This window comes from Mustela nivalis, assembly GCF_964662115.1.
Source record: "Mustela nivalis genome assembly, chromosome: 8".
NCBI lineage: Eukaryota > Metazoa > Chordata > Mammalia > Carnivora > Mustelidae > Mustela > Mustela nivalis.
This window is the reverse complement of record NC_139027.1, coordinates 4,015,370-4,038,210: the sequence shown is the minus strand read 5'-3', so window position 1 is coordinate 4,038,210 and position 22,841 is coordinate 4,015,370. Positions and strand designations below refer to the sequence as shown.

The 22,841-nt window shown below is 53.4% G+C and overlaps 1 protein-coding gene and 1 long non-coding RNA gene across 4 annotated transcripts in view; one reads left to right on the top strand and one right to left on the bottom strand.

Annotated features, from left to right (window-relative positions):
* RNF144A (ring finger protein 144A) overlaps nucleotides 1-15,540 on the bottom strand; it is a 109,699-nt gene extending 94,159 nt beyond the window's left edge. Inside the window, exon 1 of one of the 2 annotated variants that reach the window (XM_082744153.1) lies at nucleotides 15,426-15,540. The gene's annotated coding sequence lies outside the window, so the exon portion shown is untranslated. Of the gene's footprint in view, nucleotides 1-14,794; nucleotides 15,032-15,425 lie in introns of those variants that run through there. The other variant, XM_082744154.1, reaches the window with a different exon arrangement.
* Nucleotides 15,541-15,555: 15 nt separating this feature from the next.
* On the top strand, nucleotides 15,556-21,108 carry LOC309871279. Of its 2 annotated transcripts, none has more exons than XR_014315180.1 (4): nucleotides 15,556-15,811; nucleotides 16,399-16,560; nucleotides 18,257-19,357; nucleotides 20,911-21,108. It is a non-coding gene; the product is annotated as an uncharacterized lncRNA (long non-coding RNA). The 2 variants fall into 2 exon arrangements; XR_014315181.1 differs by having other exon boundaries at nucleotides 20,876-21,108.
* The last annotated feature ends 1,733 nt before the right edge of the window (nucleotides 21,109-22,841 follow it).

The following is a 22,841-nucleotide window of genomic DNA, read 5'->3' as shown; positions in this document are numbered from 1 at the left end:
CAAGTGATATAGTATTATTTGAAAGTGTGCTCAGTTTACTTAACAAACATATATTGCAAACTCTGGGGCAACCACCAAAAATGTTAGAAAGTTAGAAAAATGTTAGAAACTACCAAAAATGTGTAACTGCTATGTTAACAGAGGAGATGAAAAGGATTTATATACAATATTAAGAAGCAAAGAAGTCAGTGAAAGAAGGAGAAAAAAGACCAGATGTAACGACCAAAACCAATTATGGGACACCTGGCTGGCTCAGGGGATGGAATTTGTGACTCTTTACTTAAAGATAAAATCTTTACGGTACCTGACTCAGTCAGCGGTAGAACATGTGACTCTTGATCTCAGAGTTGTAAGTTCGAGTTCCACTTTGGGTGTAGAGTCCTGGGATCAAACCCAGAGTCAGGGTTCCTGCTCAGCGGTAAGTCTGCTTCTCCCTTTCTCTCTGCCTCACTTCCCTACTCATTCTCTCTCTCTCTCTCTCTCAAATAGATAAAAAAAGGTCTAAGGAAAAATAAAATAAAATCTTAAGATAAATAAACACATAAAAATAAAATCGTAGGGACGCCTGCCTGGGTGGCTAAGTCTGTTAAGCAACTGCATTCAGCTCAGGTCATGATCCCGGGGTCCTGGGATCGAGCCCTGCATCGCATTTCTCCCTCTCCTCTCCCTCTGCCTGCCACTCTGCCTACTTGTACTCTCTCTCTCTGTGTCAAAATAAATAAAATATTATAAATAAATAAATAAATAAATAGATAAATAAAAACTTAAACAATTATGAGCACTATGGATATTAATTCAACTATATCAGAATCACTTTAAATGTAAACAGTTCGAAAATGTTGGATTAAAGTTAAAAGAGGGGATTTTCAGACTCAACTATGTGGTTTAAAGAAGTCCACAGTAAATAAAAAGGCTCCATTTAAGAGTGAGAGCCGGAGAAGGATACCGCATGCCCATGCTAATCCAACGAACCATAGAGTAGCTATGTTAATTTCAGACAACACTAACTTCTGAACAAGGCAAATCACTGCAGATCAAGAGGGACATTACATAAGGATACAGGGGTCGGTTCTCTAACACATAGTAACACTAAATGTATATGCAACTAACAACAGAGTATCAAAATACAGAAGCACAAACTGGCAGACCTGCAAGGAAGAAATACACGAATCCACAGTCCTAGGGGACACACCATCCCGTTCAGGAACTGACAGATCCAGCAGGCAAGCAATCAGTCAAGACACAGCTGAGCTAAGCAGCACCAACAAACAACTTGATTTATCTGACACATAGATTATTCCAACTAAGAATAACAGAATATGCTTTCCTCTAGCTAATATGCTTTCCTCTAGGCCATTAAGCCCACCTTAACAAACAAACAAAAATAAATAAATAAAATCAAAATCATTAAGCTATGCTTTCACATCTCAATGGTCCTAAATTACAAGTCACTGACAGAAAATTGGAACATCCCCAAATATCTTTTAGATAACATTTGGTGCAAGGAAGAAGTCTCCAAAAAAATAAGTAAATAAATAAATAAATTAAATAAAAAAACAAACATTTTAAATGAATGAAAATAAAAATAAAAGTTACCAAATGAGTACAATATACCAAAAGCAGCACTTATATGGAAATTTAGAACATTAAATGCATAGATTAGAAAAGCAGAAAGATCTAAAGTAAGCCCTCCAAGCTGCCTCTTTAGGAAATGAGAGTTAGAAAAGCCAATTTAAGCCCAAAGCAAGCAGGAAAAAAAAAAAAAAAGACACAGTAAAATACTGGTGCAGAAATCAATGAAATCATAAACAGGAAAACAATAGAGAAAAACAACAAAACCCCTGGGCTGGTTCTTCAGAAGATCCATAAAACTGATAAACATCCAGTCAGGCTAAAATCGTAAGAGTAAGATGGGTCCAGATGTCCTGTGCCTACCGGCAATGTCACGTTTTTGGGCATCATCACCGAAAACATACAGCAAAACAACAATTAAAAGAGGAAAGATAGCGAAAAGAGGAAATATGGCACTATTTCACTTAGGTTGTCCTCATTTTAGCTGAAAAGTTCAAGAGTAGACATCTTGATAGGTCTGATGGTTTTGGTTTTCGAAGATCAGAGGGCAATATTTTTTTCGACCAGGATGTATTTTCCAGAGGGAACTGGGGTACGGCAGGCAGCATTCCCCACTCACTCACGTCTCACTCCCGTGAAATGTCGAAGGGTTACTTGTGAATCTGCCTTTTGGTTAGGCCTTCCACTGTTTCTCTAAGTTTTCTTATTCACGATCTATTCAATCCAGAAAAGGAAGGAATCTGAGTACTGTTCCCTCTCTTTAGATGAACAAAAGGAGAAATTTACAGACAGTCTCGAGGTTTGCAGAAGACCTAGTGGGATCTGAAGCCTGGAGCAGGATTTGGAGCCCCCAGCCCTGCAGTCTTGCAACCCTGCCCTCAAGCTGGGACCACACCTGCTCGTCGGTAAGGTGCTCGGCGGGCCCCGCGGTCCGTCATGCTCCTGACGTTAACTGCCCGTGGTCAGATGAGCAGAGCTGGGACATAAAAGTGCCCTGAAAGAGGGCCCTGCAGGAAAAATGTGGCAGTTTGGATGGCTTGTGTTATTTATCAGTAACAGGAGCCTTCTCCGTGTTCGTTACCCATTCCTCGTCCAGCCTCCAGCAGCCATCAGCCACTGCAGACATGGTTCATTTATCTGCTGGAAGATAGCTTCGTCGTGCATGCATATACACAGGATCAGGACCTGATTATATAAATAATAAAATGTGTGTGTGTCAGCGGGCAAAATTTACAATTACATGAATTTTAGAATGAAAATCATTTAGTTCACTGTAAAATATAACCGCAATTTTTAAAAAAAGTAGGGGCACCAGGGTGGCTCAGTCAGTTAAACGTCTGACTTTGGATCTCAGCTCAGGTTACAGCCTCGGGGTCTAGGGACTGAACCCCATGTCGGGCTCCATGCTGGGCCTGCAGCCTGCTTAGGAGTCCCTCACTCCCTCTGTCCCTCCTCTCTCTGTGTCCCTCTCTATTAAAAAAAAAAAATCAATAACATTAATTGCCACAATCCTTGGGACTTAGGATCCCTTTTCCTCAGCATATTTTCTAGGTTTGAACCACTTGGCATATGACAACTGGGTCTCACAGTTGTTTTCGCTTGATGATATATTATAAACATTTTCCCATGTCCACAATCTCCAAAAATCTTATCTAATTAGAGCAGGATATTTACTTAACCATACTTAGATGTTTTCCATTTGGGACTGTGTAGATGTTTTTCCATTTTCCACACACTCACACACACACACACACACACACACACACACACTCACACACACACTCACACACACACACGAGAGGCATTCGTTCAATGCTTATTTAAATGCTATTTCCTTATTTTTCCCCACATTGAATATCATATCCTTGAGCTAGATTCCCCAAAGCTCAACTGTCAGCAGGATTTGTGGCTGCAAATAAAAATCCAGCATTGATCCATCTGTCCTTAAGCCATCCTCCCCCTCAGCCGGCCCCGGTCAGGCCTACAAACGTTTTCCTTCTGCGGAGCCAACGTGATTTACCCTCGACCACTTCCTGTTCTGCTGGAGCCTTCATCAGATTAGCGTCCTATTAGCCAATGTTCCGTTTACCTAATTCCTCTTAGAAATCCTTTCAAATAACAATGTCGTGTTTACCGAGAAAAATCTTTCTTACTAAGGTACTTATGATGGTGTCATGGTAGTTACATTGTAACCAGACTGACTGGAGATAAACAGAATGGTATTGATAACGTACAGAGGGCCCGTACGAGGAGAGAGCCATACACAATTTAAACTAACATCATACAAGCCACGTTTGCAGCTTCCAGATGCTTATTCTTGTCAGCAGCTCATTTAAGGCGTTTACCATTTGGGATCAGCTTATAGATGTCATCGGGTTTAAAAACCACCCTGTGGGGATGCTTCAGAAAGAAGAGCACATAACAACACTTCAGGCAGATCTGAAAGTCCTGTATTTATTTATTTTTTTAAAAGGATTGCGTTGAGTTAAATGTTTAACACCCTGAAGCAGCGGGTACCAGGTCCTGTGTTAGGGACAGGAGGAAGAGGTGTCCTTCCTCCAGGACCCCAGACTGCCACAATGCACCCTAAAAAAGCGTGACAAACAGACGTGGACATCTCAGCCTCTGCTCTACGGCCCAGGAGAGCGGCACAGAAGCATGGAGGACAGTACTTCTGTCAGAGAGGTTTTACTTCCCGGTAAACAATGCCGTCTTTTCAGGTTAAATGTTATTTCTATAAAATTGTGCCTTGAGTTTCTCTTGACTAAATGGCAGTTATATTTTGTTGACATAAGAGGACACATGTGTCAACATCAGTTCTCTGGGTTTTGGGGGGTATTTTTTTTTTTTTTAACACTCTGGAGCTAATACTGGCTTCCAAGATTTAAAAATATTTCGTTTTGCAAAGCTCATAGGCCAGAGGCTCAGGGCCTGCTGTGTCTGGTGAGTAAAAGGATGCTCTCTCCACACCACGTCATCCACAAAATGCCAGAGCAGCTCAGGGACTCCATGAGGCCTGAGGGGCCACGCGGAGCTCCCAGGAAGTGGCAGAGGGAGACTGGCAGGGTGGCTGGCAGAGAAGGAAGCAGGATGTGGGAGAAAACAGGTGATGTGGGGGCACGGGTACCCTGGGATGCCCTGGACCATGGGGGCATGTCAGGTGACAGCCGGAAATGCAGCCGGCCAGGGACAACCGGCCAGAGAATGGAGCCGGCCAGCAAACGACACAGGCTTCCAAGATGCTGGAGAAACACGAAGCAGCTATGAAAGCTGGGGTTCACCGATGAAGGCCCCCGGCCAACAGCCTTCCCTGGGCCTGAAGGTGCGGGGCATGCGGTGGCGCACTTTACGTGATCCCATTTCCCACGGGGAAAATCAGCGGTGGGGGAGGGGGCGGCTGGGAGACACACAGGGGCAGCTGGGGGAGGGGGGATGCGGCGGACCTATAGCGATTCACACGGTGCCAAGGTCAGAGTCAAGGCAAATCTCAAAGATCAAGATGTTGTTTGTCCAACCCGACCTCCTTACTTCATACACTGAAGAAAGCACAGTCCAAGGAGATTTCTAACTGAATTGATACCGAATTGAGCTCAGTCCCTTGAAGAGTCGACGCCGAGTAACACAGGACGCGGAGGGGGGTGTAGGGATGGGCGGGAACCTCAAGCATCAGGCCTCAGCTCTGGACACCCGGGGGGCGTGACACCGAGAACACGGCTGGAGCAGCACCAGACGCGCTACTGAGCGGCCGCCAGTGGGTGACCCCCGCCGAGGCCTCTACCGGGGGGTGCCGAGGCTCGAAAGCCCAGTGAACCCCCAAAGAAACATGTGGGGACCAGTCCCTCCAGACCAGTGCTACGCAAGGAAATAGATACAGCGAGGAGATACAATGTATCTGTGATTTTACATTTTCTGGCACTTTTTTTTTTAAGATTTATTTATTTGAGAGAGAGAGAGAAAGCAGGGGGAGGAGCAGAGGGAGAGAGAGAAACCCAAGCCGACTCCCCAGTATGCAGGGGACCAGACACAGGGCTCGATCTCAGCACCCTGAGATCATGACCTGAGCCAAAATGAAGAGTCAGAAGCTTCAAGGACAGCGCCACCCAGGTGCCCCCTGCTCCATTTTTTTAAAAAGTAAAAATAAGCAAGAGAAATTAACGTTAGTAACATTTTATTTAAATAAATAACATCACATCAACATGCAATCAATATTAAAGTTATTACTGAGGTATTCTGTGTTTCTACTCCGTGTTTCACACGAGATCCCAGAGACCTGGTGTGCTTTCTACATGCACAGAAAGCTCCCTCAGGACTGGTCACAGGCTCAGGAGCCCAGGTAGCCAGAGGTTATGGGCTGGACAGTCCCGCGCCCCCCACTGCCCCGGTGCTCTCCCACTTCTGCCCGGGCTTGCTTCTGCCGCACCAGCAAGAGGGCCTGCCTTCCCCAGATAAACCTGGTCTTGTAGACAGCAGCCTTCCCTGCCGGGTTGGCGGGACACAGCCCAAGCCGGTCCTGAGCTGGTCCCCAGGAGCAAGCCTGCGCCCACAAGCCTGCACGTGGCCAGGAACTGAGAGAAAACAAGGTCACCGCCACGGAAGCAGGGCACTGGGCCAAAGGAGAAGGAGTCATGGGAGTGATTAAAGTATTAACAGATAAGAACTGTCCCCTCGGTCACTCTGCGGCAAGGGGACTGCTCATTGAAGAAGAAGGAACTGAAAACATTTCCTTCTGAAACATGCTCACGTTTGCCTATTCCAGAGCCCAGTCCCTGGGTGAGGACTCCGTGACGAGTCAGCATTAAAAACAAAAGAAAAAACACACACACCTTAAATTCTGAGCTATTGCACAAATGGGAAAAAGCAGAGGATGAGTGTCATTGCCACAGGATAAGGGACTCCTAGGTGTCCCAACCGCTGTTTTTCCTGGAGCAAAACCGGAATTTACAAAATTCCAAAAGTCTAAGAGGATCACACCTGCCGGCTGATTACAGAACCCCGTCCCCTGTCTCGCTCTGGAAAGGCCTCCCCAGCCCCCTCCCCTCTCCCCAGCCCCTTCCCTCCCGCTCTCCTCGTCCTCACTGCGTACCCTTCCCCCGCCTTGGAACCGAGGAGGTTTGCCGGAGGAAAGGGCAGACAAGAGGAGGGAAGGAGGGGCGCGTGAGCTTGCTCCGGGACTCCAGCGTCTTCGGAGGGGAAAGAGGCGTACGCAGTTCGACCAATACTCACGGAGCACCTACTCGGTGCCAGGCACCGGGCCGGCTGCCAAGGGGCACAGAGATGAGCAGGACAGGGCAGTGATTCCCTGCTCCTTGCCGCGCCCGGAACAACAAATAACTCTGGGAAGGTTCAGATGTGTGCACGCGACACGGGCAAGACCCCGAGACCATGTGAGCCACGTGCACACAGGCCCCGACCTCGCCGGAAGGATTCCCGCCTTTCAAAGCAGAGCGGGTGAGCCAAGCAAGCGAGGGCAAACCCACACGGGCAGCGGGCTTCGTGTTCTGCGCTGTCCCGACCGCTCCAGGACCGTCGTCCCGGCCCCCGTGGCCTCTCCCTCCCCCAGCGCCCCGGTTCACCTGCAGCCACGGTGTGCTCTGAAAAGCCCGTTCTTCTTGGACAGAAGGACAAGTGTCACCGCACTCCCGCCACCCTCTTGCCACCTGAACAGGGAAGGGAGCCTGCAGCGCGCGGTGCCATCGGGACCCCGGGGCGTCCACCAGGAGGGCAGAGGGTGCCGCGCCAAGGACAGAGGAGCCACGGAGCAGAATGTGGCCCTCGTGAGCAGCCCCGAGCCGCCGAGCCAGGGCCAGCAACGTCCCCGCCCGCCACCACAGAGGAAACACGAGCCCGTTGCTCAAGTCCTTGCTCCTGAGCCTTCTGCCTGAGCCCAACACACAAGAGCACACAAAGACATAAAATTAACATGTTACAGGTAAAATCGTGTCCCCAAAAGGCATGCTGGGCTCCTAAGCCCCCAAATCTATGGCTGTGACCTCACTAGGGTCTTTGACAATGGGGGAGGGGCGACACTGGGACAACGGGTGACCGGCCGCTGCCGCCCACCTGCGTTCACCGGAACTGCCACGGTCACCGTCCCAGCGAGCGGGTAGCTTCTAACCAACAGACTCCGTTTCTCACAGTGGAGAAGCCTGGAAGCCCAGACCCAGGGGCTGGAAGACTCGGTGTCTGCTGAGAGCCCCGTGTCCTGCGCGGTCGGCCGACCGTCCACTCACTGTGCCCTCACCGCAGGGGCGCTCAAGGGGCCCTCTGGGGTCCGTTTCGCAGGACACCCACCCCATTCACGAGCGCTCCCACTCCTGACCGAAGCACCTCCCAAAGGCCTCACCTCCTCACCCGTCCCACTGGGGATGAGGTTTGGGGGCGTCCGCTGGCTGCAGAGACAGCCCCCATGGGGGACGGGGGCGAGTCAGGAAGGCGTCAGTGCCCACGCCTGGGAGGCGGACGCTCCACCCTGACACGGAGGTGGTTTCTTAGGGTCCCGCCAGCGGAGGGAATACAGACACCTTCCTTCTTTCTTCCGCTACATCCGGCCCTCCCGACCGCGCCGTGGGCCTCCCACAGCCACAATGTCCCGATTCCCAGGGTCTCCGGCTGACGCTTCATTGAGACGCGGAGAAGAAAGAGGCGACTGTGATCTCCGCAGAGCGCCCGGCCTGTCTCATCCACACCAGGCACCGGGGCTGCCGCGCCTGCCAAGCCAGGAGGAAGGAGACACAGTTTTAGCCAATAAATCCGCACCCCAAGGCACCAGCTCCAAACGTCCTCTTTCTGGAAGCTCTTTCTCTTCCACGGATACCGAGCGCCGCTGCGTGTGCTCCCAAGGACCACTGCGTGGCAAACGGGGCATTGGGAAAAATCACTTTCTGGGACTGTTGGTTTCAGGGGCCCCGGAGCTCCCCATAAGCCTTCGTACTTCGCGAAGCTCCGGGAGCACGCGGCCTGTGCGAAGCGCGGGAACGGGAACTGGAACCAGAGACCGAAGGAGAGCACAAGGCGCTCATGAAACAGAATCCACTGGGTACGCGTTACCCCGCACACAGGCTCTGGGATCTTTGCAGCTGATCGTTCTGGTTCCTCTGTGGGGAGAACCCCGTGACTCAACGGCCCACAGTGTGTCTCCCCGACCCTCTTTCTAGGAACCCCGACCACCTCTCCACCCAGAGCACCTCAGTCTCCCACTGGAAAAACCCAAACGGTAAGGCGGAAGGAGCCCACCTCAGAGGGTCTGACCACCCCCGGGAGCTCAGGATCCTCTAGAACAAATCTCGCTGGGCCCGACCCTGCGCCCCTCGGCGTGCCGCACGGGGGCTGCCTTGTCAGCGCTGTCGGCCCTCCAAGTCTGCGCTCACTCATGCCCGTCTCCAGCGTTCGCGTGACACACGCTAGGAGCCACACACTGTGGTCCTCGTGCACACCCACAGAGCAAGGCCCACGTCTGCCTCATGGTCCCCAGTGTGACAGAGTGCCTCTAGGCAGCCCAGCGAGCCCTTGTCTGAAGCTGGAATGGACCTGGTCTGCTGTCAACACAACCACAGCTCAGGACTGGCGAGGCCTTCTGTGCTGCACCCCTGACCCACCGGGCCGCGTGCTCCGGCCTTCCTCCTCCCGCCCAAACCAACACTCCCACCTCCTTTGTGCTCAGCGTCTTACGGTCCTGCGGGGCGCTGTTTAGTGGACTCGGCTCTGAGAGAACCCTCTGGAGCGGCTCAGATCAGAACGTGAACTCGAGTCCCATTTCTCGTTTCCCTCGTGAGCGACGTTTCTCCATCTTGTTTGCAACCACTTAACACACATGGACTTAGCAAGTGCAGATATGCACTAGGGGCAGGCAAAAACGAGTAAGCTGTTACCCTTGTAGGGCTTATGATTTAGCAGAGGAAATCAAACAGTTAGATAAACCACTAAAATTAGAGGAGAGAGTTTTAAGTGCAGTCACAGGTTGTGAAGGAGAAGTTGCTATGGAGGCACCTGGAGGAGAGAACGTTTCGGCACCTGACAGGAGAGGGACAGCCAGGGCTTGGGAGGGAAGGGGCTGGCCAGGACCCGAGGCCTGCGGTTCCGGCCTGTGCTCCGGATACGACCAGTGTCCCATCGCAGGATGCACCCAGGGAGTGGACCCACCTCTAGCCCCACGTTAATGATCCTATAGCTTTGAGAGAAAGGCGGTGCGTGTTCCCAGACTGGAAGGACCCATGGGAAGGGGGCCCACGGAGATGGCAGGAGGACGCCCAGGACCCCCGTCGGAGAGATGGGCTGGGGCCGCGCAGTGAAGCATCCCAAAGGCTCCACCAGGAGGCACACTCGGTACCCAACAAGCAATGGCGGTAGCTGAGGTGGTCCCAGCAGCAAAGTGACAAGAGGTCCACGGAGAGACGAGGAGGGACTCCACTGGGGTTGACAAAATGCTTCCCACGAAAGTCAGAAAGTACCTGTGTAGACCTGGCTTCGGAACAGCTGTTAAAGAGAATGTTTTACCTCAAGGAAGAAGAGGGTGCCTGATACAGAGCTCTACATGCTTCTGGGAAGGGGACCTTTCCCATCACCCACAAGCTGGGGGAGAGGGCCGGCCTCTCTGCCCCGCCGGCTGCCCTTCCTGCTGGAGAGACCGGCATGTCTGACGGGGGAGGGGGCACCGGGGAAGGCAAGTGATGGGGGGGCGGGGCAACCCGCAGACAACCCAGCCACGGGGCGCAAACGGAGAGGATCAGAGCGCACCGGTCAGTACCGGTTAACACATGTCCCAGAGGAAGACCATAGAGGAAGGGCTCCCGCACGGCCCAGAGACCAGCAGGAGGGCAGTGGAAGTCTGGGAGGCGTTCTCTCCATGCTAGAGGCAGCCTGCACGGGCCCTCCTCCCTCCAGAGAGCCTTAAAATGCTGCCTCCCCTAAAGTCACACATGCCCTTTCCAAAGAACTGCTTGGAGCCTGACCCTTTGGCAGCCATAAAGGGTCCCAGGAAAATCACGTAAGTAGAAGGTGTTCTGAGGACAGACACAAAACCTCATTTAGCCAATAACCCTGCTAGAGACAGAGTCAATGAGGAAGCTCCCCTCTGTTCTACTGGGCCTGAGCACAGGCTCCCCACGCCCACCCCACAGAGCTGTGCCAGTTGGGGCAGAAGCTACGGGAGCCGGCAGCTGCACTGCTGGGCCCGACTCCCAGCTCTGAGGCCCTCTGCAGCAGGCCATAGGCCATGACAGGCCTAGGGAATCACAGCGGCCTTGCTCAGGGTACAGCAGTGCAAGAGGACAGGTTTCCGGATGGTAAAAATGATGGCTGCCGCCGTGGTTCTGCTCACCTTCTCGGAACCCAATCTCCTCCAGCAGACCTGAGGCAGTGGGGGGGGGGGGTGTCACGGGGTCACGGGGAGGGAAATGAAAGGACAGAGGCTCCAAAACCAAACAAGGAAAACCCCACACTGGCAGGACCTTTTAGAAGGCACCAGCCATGAAAGCTCCTGTTGACACTCGGGAATGCCGGTTGGAACGGCGATCAGAGACAGCCAGCCTCCTGCAGAGCAGGCCCGTGGCAGCACGGCCGGCCCTCAGCTCCCGGCACACCCTGGCTGCGACTTGTGGTTTCCAGGCCCAGAATCTGACCTTGACCCTCCCATGTGGTCCAGCTAACAGGGACTCTGGCACCCTCAGCTCCAGCAGACAAATCCCGCACTGCGGCCCGCGGCTCTCTACACACCAACCCCCTCAAAGAACAGTCTGAGAACATGCGGGCCTCCCCCACCCCCAAACTGTGGCCTCCATAAGGTCACAGGATATATATGTGCTTTCCTGAGTCCCACATGGGCTTCATTAGTTACCATGTGCCTGGCCTTGGACAACCCAACCACTCTCTGTTTCACCTCCATCCTCTGCAAGGTGGGGACAGGCACAGTGTCCGTCGTGGAGGGCCCTGGAAGAACGGGGGCCACAGCCAGGGCCCCATCAGGCAACAGGACCTGCCAAGTGACTGCTAACTGCTGTGTCCTCTCTCCTGCGGCCAACGCTAGGTGAACTCAGAAACGTTGGCTGCTACACTACTTCCCACCCCCGATGAACTGATTTGTCCTGGTAACACTGCATCTACCTTGTCAACTTGCTTCTCCAGGGGAAGCCCAGATCTCAGAGTCCAGGCCATTGAGGAAATATGCTCCAATTCAGATTTTAGATTCCAGGAGGGAAGGCAGATGGACAGTCTCACCCCCAAGAACCACCACCTCCAAAGCCTATCTCGCCACACATCATTTGTAGGCAAAAACACTCTTCTTGAAAAATCCCTAAAATTGATTGCATTTGGTAAGTTATCCTGTAATGCTGATTCTCCTGGGAACCACCGTTAATACAGCACATCATTATTTCTGGATCTTGGAAATCACTTCAGCCAACACCTGAGTTTTACAGTGCAATATCTGGGGCCACGCGAGAAGGCTAAGACCTTGCCATTGGTCCCTGGCTGGGTCAGAGGCTGTACAAGCTCTGTCCTTCCGGACTAATCCCCAGCAAGTATGTGAACAGTTGCTGCAATTCAATTTCTTCCTCTAATTAAGAAAAGCTATTCATGTGTGTCAGCAATGCCGAAACAGAGGACAGAGGAAGCCGGTCCTGAGAATGATCACCTCAGATGACTTTCCTAGCCGTTAAGGGAAGGCACCTTCAACTTAGTTCTTGGATCTCCAAGGTAGGAAGCCACCCAGGTGAATACGGAGAGGGTCTGTCCTCCTGGGAAGCAATCCATTCTGCTCACAGCCTCCTGGCCCCCTCTGGCATGCCACACCCAGAGATCCAGCGACAGGGGGCGGTCCCTGCGTGGTCAGATGCCCTGCTAGTGTCTGAGGCCTCAGTATCCCCATGAGTGACTCCAGACCCCCAGACCCCCGGAGCAGCTGACACATCCCATTCTCACTAGCCCAAGCACAGAGCAAGAGAAAGAACAGCTTGCAGTCAGGATCGCTGAGGCCAGGCCCAGGCCCGCCACAGCCCTGTGTGGGGGTGCCCAGGCTGGGGTCTCTGGGGTCTCTGACCTCTCTTCCCTCCAAATCCCAGTGAGCGGCTGGGCTAGGAATCCGCGGTGACCATCTAGCTCTGTGATTCTCAGTCTGCAAGGACATGCCTCCTCCGGTCTCACCACCAGAGAGAAAGGCTCTCAAGAGGAGGGGGAATTTGAACAAAAGAAGGCAGCAGAGCCAAATTATGAACCACAATGGGAAAAACAAGCAACGTGGCTCCCAGCTTCTGGCCAAGCCCCAGATTTCCCCGCTAAACGTCAGCAGCTTCGACTGAAGTGTGTGTGGGGTCCCATCCAAGTCCCAAACCGCACCAAGTCCACAAGAGAAGCACTGGCCTCGAGGGCAGATCTGCCCGCGGGAATGACGCGCTACCAGACCAGGGGCACTCCGTGTGCTCCTAAAGCACACGCGTGTCAATGTGCTCTGCCGGTTGTCCACCCTCCCCCTCCATGCACAGTCTGTGGGTGCCGGCCCAGGCGCTCCTCTCTGTGGCTCCGCCCCCCGCCTCTGAGTTCCTAGCTCTCCCCAGCTACTGGCTTTAGAATCAGGGCCCCTTTAAACGTGTAAACCTCCAAACTCCAACTGTGATGGATCTGGAAAATTCCCATCCCATTAAAATTAGGTTATTTGCATCCCATTTTCTCCTGAGATCTGCAAACCATGCCTGACCTCTGGTCAGGGGTACAGGAAGCGCAGGTCCCAGCAGGTGGGAGATGGGGAAGGGGTCAGGCTCTAAAGGCAGCACGGGCACAAGGCACGGCAGGACACCTCCTTCATGACACAAAGCAGGGTTCAGCTCACTCATTCTCCTCTACTCTTCCACAGTCATCCAGGGCTCCCACAGCCACCGGATCAAGACCCACGTCAGCCTGCAGTTCAAAGACAGTAAGTTGTCCCCATCAGAAGTCTCCACTCACATTTCCTTTGCACTCTTGACAAAATAATAAAAACAAACATTATCAAGTCACTAGAAAACCACAAGGGACCAGGTCCCTCATCTCAGTATTGGGGAAGGGAAGCTCAGACCCACAGGAAAGGTCCCGGCCCCACACACCTCCTGTTCCCAACCCCTCCTCCAGCACGCAGTTCCCTCCCAGCAGGTGCCCTTACTAGGACCCCTCCCCTGCCGCACCTTCCAGCTTTGACTCAGGAGCCCGCCCTCACGGAGCAGCCCTGACCCTGTCTGCACGGACTTACTTTGTGTCCTGCCCTTGACCTCAGAGCACAGCTCCTCCGCTGGCTGATCTGGGGCGGCGGGGTGGGGGTGGGCGGGCACCCCCGCACGTCCCCCCTTCACTAGAATATCTCCTTACCTATCGCCAGGCCCCACTCCCAGGGAAGAAGCTTCCCAGCAGAACTGTGCGTCAGGGCACAACTGTGCATCATGGCATGTCCAAGTCGCAGGTCTTCCTAGTGCAGGGGCCACACGCCCCTTCCCCGGGGCAGGGGCACCCGCTCCGGATATCTCCTGGGGACTTTCTCTAACCCTTTTTCAGTCACCCAGACTTCTTCCCGGCACAAGACAAGCACAGGGTATTTGTTGGACATTTTTTTTTTTTTTAATTCACTGAAAAGAAAGGCAGGGAGGGAACTTTTTAAGTGACCATCCTAGAACTGACCATGGAGATCATGAGGGTACAGTTAGGAGCCCCTTCCTCCCTGTAACCCGAGCCTTGCCCAAGAGACCAGCGCTGGGCGCCCAGGACGGTGCCAGGACCTGGGCCAGCGCCAGAGGGCGGATGCAGAGACCCCGCAGGAGCGGAGGGCTCCGAGGGAGGGCAGCGGCCGCGGCCACCGGGCTGCGGGGATGGGCGAAGCGGGGGACGCGCGGCACCCGGCCGGGCTGACCTTCCCGCCGCCTCCGCGTCGGGGCGGTTCGCGCTCTCCAGACCCCGCGGCCCGCGGGCCTGCGTTCGCCCCCCGCCCGAGAGACACCTCCGCCCGCCCGGCCGGGGCGCCGGGGTCACAGCGCCGCAGAGCGGCTCCCGGCCCGGGAGGCGACGCGCGACCCGAGCTTCCCGAGCGGCCGCGGCGCTGGGGCTGCCGAGGGGCCGGGCCGGGCCGGGGTGGCGCCCTCGGCCGGGAGCCCGCGCGGCCCCGCCCCGCCCCCAGCGCCCGGGACCCCGGCGCGGCCCCGTCCCTCCGTCCCCGCTCGGCCGCGCCCCGCTCCCGCGATGCCGACACAAAGCGACGCGCGTCACCCACCTGGTCCCGCGCGGCCGGGGCTCCGGGGACCGCCGCTCCCGCTCGGCCGCGGGCGGGGCTCCGAGCGCTGCGCCCAGGCCGGGTGTGCGGGGCCGCGTGCGGGGCGCCCTCCCTGCCCGCGCCGCGCCCGCCGGAGCCGCCCTTTCTGCCCAGCCCGGCCTCCAGCGGGGCGCGCCGCCGGCGGGGGACAGTGGGCGGCGGCGAGCGGCACAAAGACGCGGGCGCCCAGGCTCGGCCCGCGCCCCCGCCCGCCGCGCAGCGCCCCCTGCCGCCCGCCGCGCGCCCGGCCGCCGCCCTGCGCCCTCCGCCCTCCGCCCGCCCTGGGCCGCGCCTCTGCCCGCCCCGCGCGGGGGACTGCGGGGTCGCCGCTCGGCGGGGCCGCGGGGACTCGGGCCGGGACGCCAGCCCTCGCCGTGCGGGAGGCGCCAGCCGGCGGCGCAGGAAGCGGGCGGCCCCCGGCGCTCCCCGCCCGCCGATGGGGTGCCCTGGGCCGGGCAGCGAGGCCGGGCTCGAGTCCCCGCGCGGCCCCGGCCTGACCCGAGCCCGCGGAAGCGCAGCCCGAGCCCGGCGGTCCGAGGACCTGGCTGCGGGGCTGTCCAGGCGTCCCGGAGGGCTCTTTCCATCCCAGCACCTGGCGGCTCTGATGGACGGAGGGGGCCAGCCGGAGGGTCGGGGACCCGGGATCCGGGCGCAGCAGCCCACCTCCTGTTCTAGGCTTCCCGGCTCGGTGCCGTCCGAGGCTGTGGAGGGCAGAATTCCTCTAGGAGCTAGAAGTTGGCCAAGTGTTGAATTGTGTGCCTCTGGGGCATGCACCGCTGATCAAAACTTGTTGGCGTGTATGAAACAATGCCGCCTCCAACGCCTGCACTCCGCTCCTGAGTGACGGGGACGCGGCCAGCGGCCTTCCTCAGCACCGTCCCCTCCTCTGCGGGCTCTGAATTCGAGTGCCTCCACCTGCCAGACCCGCTTAAGCGAGTTATGTCCCTGTGCTGCCCTGTTTCTGGCTGGGAGACACCGGTGATAAGAGGGCGCGGGTCATCACCTTCTGGGGAGGGACCAAGGAGGTCAGACGCGCACAAAGCCACATCGACATGGCGGATACACCAACTCTCGGGACTCTCCGGTCCTTACCGATTATCCCTCCCATTTCCGTCCGTTATACAAAGTTCTCAACTACCTGCAGGCTGTGAAGGAGTTCTCTTCCTCTGCTACATACTCATCTTTCCTTAAAGCATAAATGAGAAGTTGTTCTGGTCAATATCTCCCCTCTTCAAAGACATGAACAGGCGCCTGACCTCGAAGGTCTCTCAAATTCTTCACAGAAGTGTTATTATTGAAGAAAAAGGCACCATGAGGGGCACCTGGGTTATTCAGTTACTTATCCCGGAGTCCTGGGGTCCAGCCCGGGTCAGGCTGCCCGCTCAGCAGGGAGTCTGCTTCTCCCACAGCCTCTGCAACCCCTCCCACCCCCAACTGGAGCGCTCGCTCTCTCTCTCTCTCTTTCTTGCTCAGTCTCTCTCAAATAAATTTTAATTTTTCTTAAATGAAAGAAAAAGGCACAGTGAGAAAAATCCTAATACTCGGTTGTTCTGACCTCTCAACAGGAGATGGGAGTGGATCCTCCCAGAGCCAGTAATTGCCCCTCCTGGAATGTGGGCAGGGCACCAGACGGGACCCAGCGATGAGTGGGCAGATGGACAGATGTCTGCAAATCCACCAGGGATGGAAACAAGCCACGGACTCCATGCCGGATGGGTCCATACTGGGTACCATTTCTACCGCAAACAGGGGCATAGGGTTTCTAAGGGAGAGAGGGGACGGGGATTGGTAGGGAGAGTGCTCAGAGAAACCATGCTCTCCCTCAAGTGCATAACTGAGACCGGGGTGTGCTCACGAGTTGACCTATGTCTGACTTCATTCCCACTGTCTTCACTAATGACGTCAGTCAGGGAATGAGGACACCATGAGTGATCATTAAATTTACATACAATACATCTCAAACAATTGTTTTCTATGATGACCTCGTCCCCTATCTCCAGATCTCTGAACTTGTCAAACATTAAGCTTGTTTCTGTGTCGATCACGCCCTCTGTCACACTTCCTGTTTTGGATATTTACTGTCTGGTTGTTAGACCTCAAGATTCTGTAGAAGAGTGATGAAGTCATTTTTCTATGTGTCTCCCATAGGGCCCTGGACAGGCTAAGCACTCAATAAATAGTGAGATCATCTGCTGTGAGCTTTGCCTCGGAGCGACCATCCTGGTTCTCTCCAGGGATGAGCTGCCTGTGTCTCTCCAGGTCACGTCCACTCCCCAGTCCATTGCCTTCACAGGTCGTGAGCTGGGGCCATCTTCCCCAGAGGACTTTCAGGTTGAGCCCATTTTAAAAGATACCCATTGTTCCTGTTTGTGACTCATCATTCCCTCACGGAACAAGTGTCGCTTTGATTACCTACTAGAGGCAAGGTTCTGTGCTCGATGGTTAAACAGACTGCCACCATACATGGTCCCAGACCGGAGACATGGACTTCGGTTCTCAAGTTTCTCCTCTCCACAGAAAATGGGGGGAAGCTCCAGCTTCACACTCACGGCCTAAAATAAAAACATGTTAGACAGTTTGTATGAATATATAATCACACGTTCTGTAAGTACAGAAAATTGGTCGTTCCTTTTAAAGTCCGTTTAAAGCACCTGGTTGGCTCAGTCCGTTAACCGTTGGCCTCAGGTCACGCTCTCAGCGTCTGCCCAGGCTGGAGCCGCGGTCGGGCGCTCTGCTCCTCCCCCGCCTCCTTCCTCTCCTTCCATCTCTCTCTCTTTCTCTCTCAAAATGGATAAATAAAATATTTCTACAGAAATCAAATAAAATCAACTTAGATGCCATCCCTTGTTTCTAGAGAGCCGCCAGCCACTAAATGCCGGTTATTGTTCGGACTCTCTTGGCTGGGATACCCAGGAATCAGGAGGGTTTCATGGTTCTGGCCATGAGGGATGGGACCTGTATTCACCCCCAGCATGTGGCCATGTCCTCCGGCAGTCTCCTCTAAGACACGCTAGCCCTTTTGAGCAGGCTGGCCACAGTTTCTCGTCAAAGGGCTCAGTTCCCCAGGAGGCCCAGGGGGCCTGAGAGGGACAGGGCAAAGCCAAGTCTCTGCCACTCTCCGAACTTCATGGGAAAGCTCCCCAGATCCGCACTCCTGCTTTCTGCCTCTCAAAGGCCTCCTTGGGGTGTCCGGGTAGCTCAGTAGGTTGGGTATCGTCCTTCAGTTCAGGTCATGATCCCAGGGTCCTGGAATCCAGTCCCATATAGGATTCCTTACTCAGCGGGAAGCCTGCTTCTCCCTCTTAATCTGTATCTCTCTCTCTCTCTGTTTTTCATGCATAAATAAATCATATATATATACATATATATATATATATATATGTGTATATATATAATCTCAAAGGCTTCCTCTTTCTTTCCCAGCCTACACATCCCAAATAATCCCATCCATGCACAGAACGTCCACATAAGACAGGATGAAGAAGGATTGTCCCCAGGCAGCTCTGCCATCAGCTCTGCAAACACCCCTGGAGCTAGAAAAAAATGCAAGGTTCCAGCAATTTTCCTAGGCAGTCCAGAGAGAAGATTCAAAAAAAGGAAGCTTACATTACTATCACATGAAATATGTGGTCAAAACAACCAGAGTAATAGCTTGAGGAAGAAAAACAAAACTTCAAGGAAGAAAATACAAGTGAAGAGAAAAAAATGCAGCCCTGCTGTCGTTTAAGAGCACTGCTATGGGTTGATTTGAGTGCCTCCAAAGTCTTAGGGTGAAGTTCTAACCACCTCATGGTACAACCTTTTATGGAAACGGGGTTGTTCCCGAAGTCCTTAATTCAGATGAGGCCATCCTGGAGCACAGCGGGCCCTAATCTAATGTGATTTATAAGAAGGGTAGACAGACATACACCTACAGAGGATGCTCTGTAAGCTTGAACCCAGAGGCTTGGTGATGCTTGCACCAACTGGGTCTCCCTGAAGTTTGCCAGCAAAGCACCGGAAGCTAGGGGAAGCCTGGGAAAGATGGTCGCTCCCAGCCTCAGAAGGAGCCAACCCAGCCAAGCCCTTAATCTCAGACTTCCGGCCTCCAGAGCTGCTAGATGATCCATTTCTGTGGTCTAAGGCTTCTGGCCCTGGTTATTTTCTTTTGACTACTCTAGCTGACTGACACATGCAGCTGAAAATATGCCCATGTGTGACTACAATGTAGGGAATAAGTGTCATGACAAAATTAAAATGCAATATACAAAGGCGGTAAAATAAACAGTACTGTGAAAATTAATAAGGGGATACCTCACTGAAGGGGCGTCAGGAGGGAGCTCTCAGACCCTCTCACTCCTGGTCAGTCACAAACCCAGCAGGAAGAGAGGGACCTTGCAGGTGGAGGCTGCTCTACTACACGCGCGGGAGGAAGGAAGGCTCACCTTGAGGCCAAGAGCCCAGCCCATGAGAAACGGTCACAGCTCAGCCAAGGAGGAGTCGCCACATCCCAGCTCTCAGTTTACGCCAATGGACCTTCTGTGGGTAAGAGCCTTCCCACCCTCCCGGTTTCCTTCACAAAAGAGCGTTCCTCTCCTTTGCTGGGTGGACTTGTCTGTGGTTTTTGCCCTAGCTTCCTTGTCCCAGATCGCAGTTCTCTGCTATTCCTAATAAACTCATTTTGCGGGTAAAATAACCAGCAGCCTTGTTTTTAAGATTAATAGTCATAAAGAGGAACATCACTATGCCAAGAACAAAGATCACTTTTCTTGGCATCTTTTCCAGAAGGTAGAGACATTTTCTGCCCTGTTCACCACCACACTCTGCTCAGGCAGGACAAGTTCTGGGCACTCAAAGAGTATCTGTTGAATGAAGTAAATGCATCGTGTCTTCCATGATTCTTGCAAACTAGTTCTCTCTGGCTCAGACGGAAATGCCGTAGATCCTCAATAGATGACAGAGAGAAGGCTGAGTTTAATCTTTTTGTTGCACTATAGAAACACTGAGGTTTAAAGTGGCCTTTGACAATTCTAAGATAACCGCTAGCTAGTGGCGTAAGCGCTGCTATTACTCAAGGTTCTTGGCAGATTCAGAGTTCTTCTGACATTTTATTACACTGCTTTTCTATAGCAATCAATAGAATATGGCCCTTGTGGCTCAACAGAATTTAGAGAGCCCTTTTCAGTTCTGAAGGGATGATTAAATTATATTCAATGTTAGTTGGACTTAATTGTGGGCAGACATTTAATGCTCACTAAATATCCACGTGTTTCTCCACATTTCCAAGCTCGTTTGCAGTTAGGCAGTGACATAAGACTCATTTTCTTCAACAGACTGTGGGTGAGGCAGGACATCACTTCGGGGCTGAGGCAGAGAAGAATTTCAGAACCTGACTTGGCCAGCCCTATCGTAGTGATTCTCGAGCCGCTCCCTGAGCTGTCTGGGTCACAACATAAGCCTGGGTCTCTAAGGTGCCTCTCCGTAGGACAGTTCCCCAAAGAATAGAAAACCCAATGTGTCGAGCTCCCGAAATTGCTAGATGTACTTGTTACTGCAGCTTCATGGAGTCTCAGCCATCGAAGGCATGCATTATAGACCCGTTTCAAAGAGCAGGGAAGAGAGTCAGTGTGCATTGCCGAGTAAGAACTGGTTTCCAAGTGTTAGACATGAAAGCACCCCTGAGGCAGGTAGCAAAGGGCCTGGAAAATAAGGGGACCTGGAAGGAATCCAGTACCAGGTCGACAGGAAACACAGTGTGCAAACCAGGAGTGTGTCAGGACAGGAGGTGGGGGGCCCAGAGCACATTCATCGTGCTGTGGCCGCATGGTATCGAGGGTTAGAGCTGGAAAGGATGGTGGGGCAGGGTATGGTACCGTAGCCACAGATCAGGCATCGGGTGAGGCGTCACAGGTGGAATGAATGAAATGCGTCATGCGGACCCATCCCCAGAGTCAAGGCTCTCCCTCCCCCAGCTGCTGGAGTTTGGGATACTGACAGCTCACCTCCCAGGCATTATCCTCTCCCAAAGGAAGTTCCTGCACCAAATTTCTACCCCCTTTCTAGAGGCAGCTGCTTCCAATAGCTGGTCTGTCGTCCAGGGTTAAAGACCAGCTCTGCCACCTTACCCGGAGCCAGACCGGAAGGGCCCCAGCCCACAGCTCCCCCTCCGCAGATGATCCACGGCAAATACAGCCCAGACCCCTGCTCGCCACTCGGGTCTGACGGCATCCTGGCCAGCCAACAGCCACCTCAGAGCCTGCTTCCCAGGGCCCCAACCACGGTACCTGAAGACCAGAGAAGAGTTCTAGCTACCACGATGGGAAAAATCAGGTCACACCTTCCCCAGGAAAGATTGTCTGGCTCGACAGAACAGAGGGTTTGTCTCTTAGAAATGAGGGTGACCGCTGGGCCTGGGCCTCGGTTCCACCTGGGAGTGGAAAGGTCTGGGGGGACCATGGAGAGTAAGAAGAGAACTGGGTCTATGCAGACTGTTTATGGACCTAAACAAATATAAAGACCTCTTTAGAGACTGTTTTGTTTCTGTTTCTTTTTTTTTTTTTTAAGATTTTATTTATTTGAGAGAGAGAGAGAACACAAAGAGAGAGGGAGAAGCCAACTCTCCACAGAGCGCAGCGCCAGACTCGGACCTCGATCCCAGGACCCTGAGATCACAACCTGAGCTGAAGGCAGACCCTTAACCGACGGAGCCACCCAGGCGCCCTGTCTCTGCTTCTTTCTAAAACCTGTTCTGATTGTAGTTAACCTATTCTGGTATGATTTTCAATGTACTAGTCCTGGATTATTCAATCTCCTTAATTACAGACAATTCATAGAAATCTTTCTTTCTCGCTATGAACACACACACACACACACACACACAACACCATCACCACCGCTAACATGGCGAGGCACACACAGGGATTCCCTCCTCACCTGGTAGCCTGGCAAGCCTCTGCTCGTATTTCAGACTCAGTCCTTGATGATGTCTTTGCTAACACTTCTATGACTCCTTTGGATGTTTTTTTTTTTTTTTTTAAGACTTTATTTATTTGAGAGAGAGAGAGAGCAAAGGAGAGAGCACAAGCAGGAGAGAGGGAGAAGCAGGCTCCCCGCCAAGCAGGGAGAGTGATGTGGGGCCGGATCCCAGGACTTAGGGATCATGACCTGAGCTGAAGGCAGAGGCTTAACCGGCTGAGCCACCCAGGCACCCCCCCCCCCCGCCTTTGGATTCTTTAATCTCTTTTGCTCCCTGCACTTCTGTAACTTTTTCTTTTTATCTGTGTGTCTGGCACTGGACGGGGCTGAGAGCAAATTTAGGCTGAAGAATGCGGCTCCTTCTCCATCTGGTGCGCATCTGAAGGTCCATCCGTCCACCTTCCCTCCCCACCTCCTGTTTCATAGCTGGTGTGAATGTTGGACCGACTGGGCCACACGGGAACCTACTCTTCTACCTCTCTCTTCTGAGAACCTACTCTTCTCCCAAGGATGTAGTCTGGGGATGTTGGTGAGGTCTGGAGCCCATGGCCAAGAAAAATTCTTGAGACATCTTTGGTGCAAAAAATGTGGTCTTATTAACGCACGGGGACAGGACCCGTGGGCAGAAAGAGCCGCTGCATGGGGCTGCTGCTGCTTGAGCCGTTCCTCAGAACGGCTGATGATGCCCTTGGGGGCCGGGGGCGGTGAGGAGAAACGGTGGTGTCCAAAAGGGCTTTCATATGCTCAAGAAGACTTGCAGGATGCTGGGGGTGTGGCTACGGTCAAGCTTAGAGAGTTTTTTCCTTCCAGTAAAGGGTTAGCATTAAGGACTGTTATACATTCCCTATCACAGGTCCTTGTCAATGGGCTGCAGGTCGTAAGGGAATTTGATTTTATTTATGTTCCCTTTTGCCTCTGTTTCCCACATCACTGTGGAGGCAAGGGTGACGTCAGTGCTCCAGGAAACTGAGCTATGGCTTTCTGGAAGTTAGGCTATTGTTAAGAATGTGTTTTCCGTGTAAATCACTGGGATGTTGGTGACCTGATGCAGGCT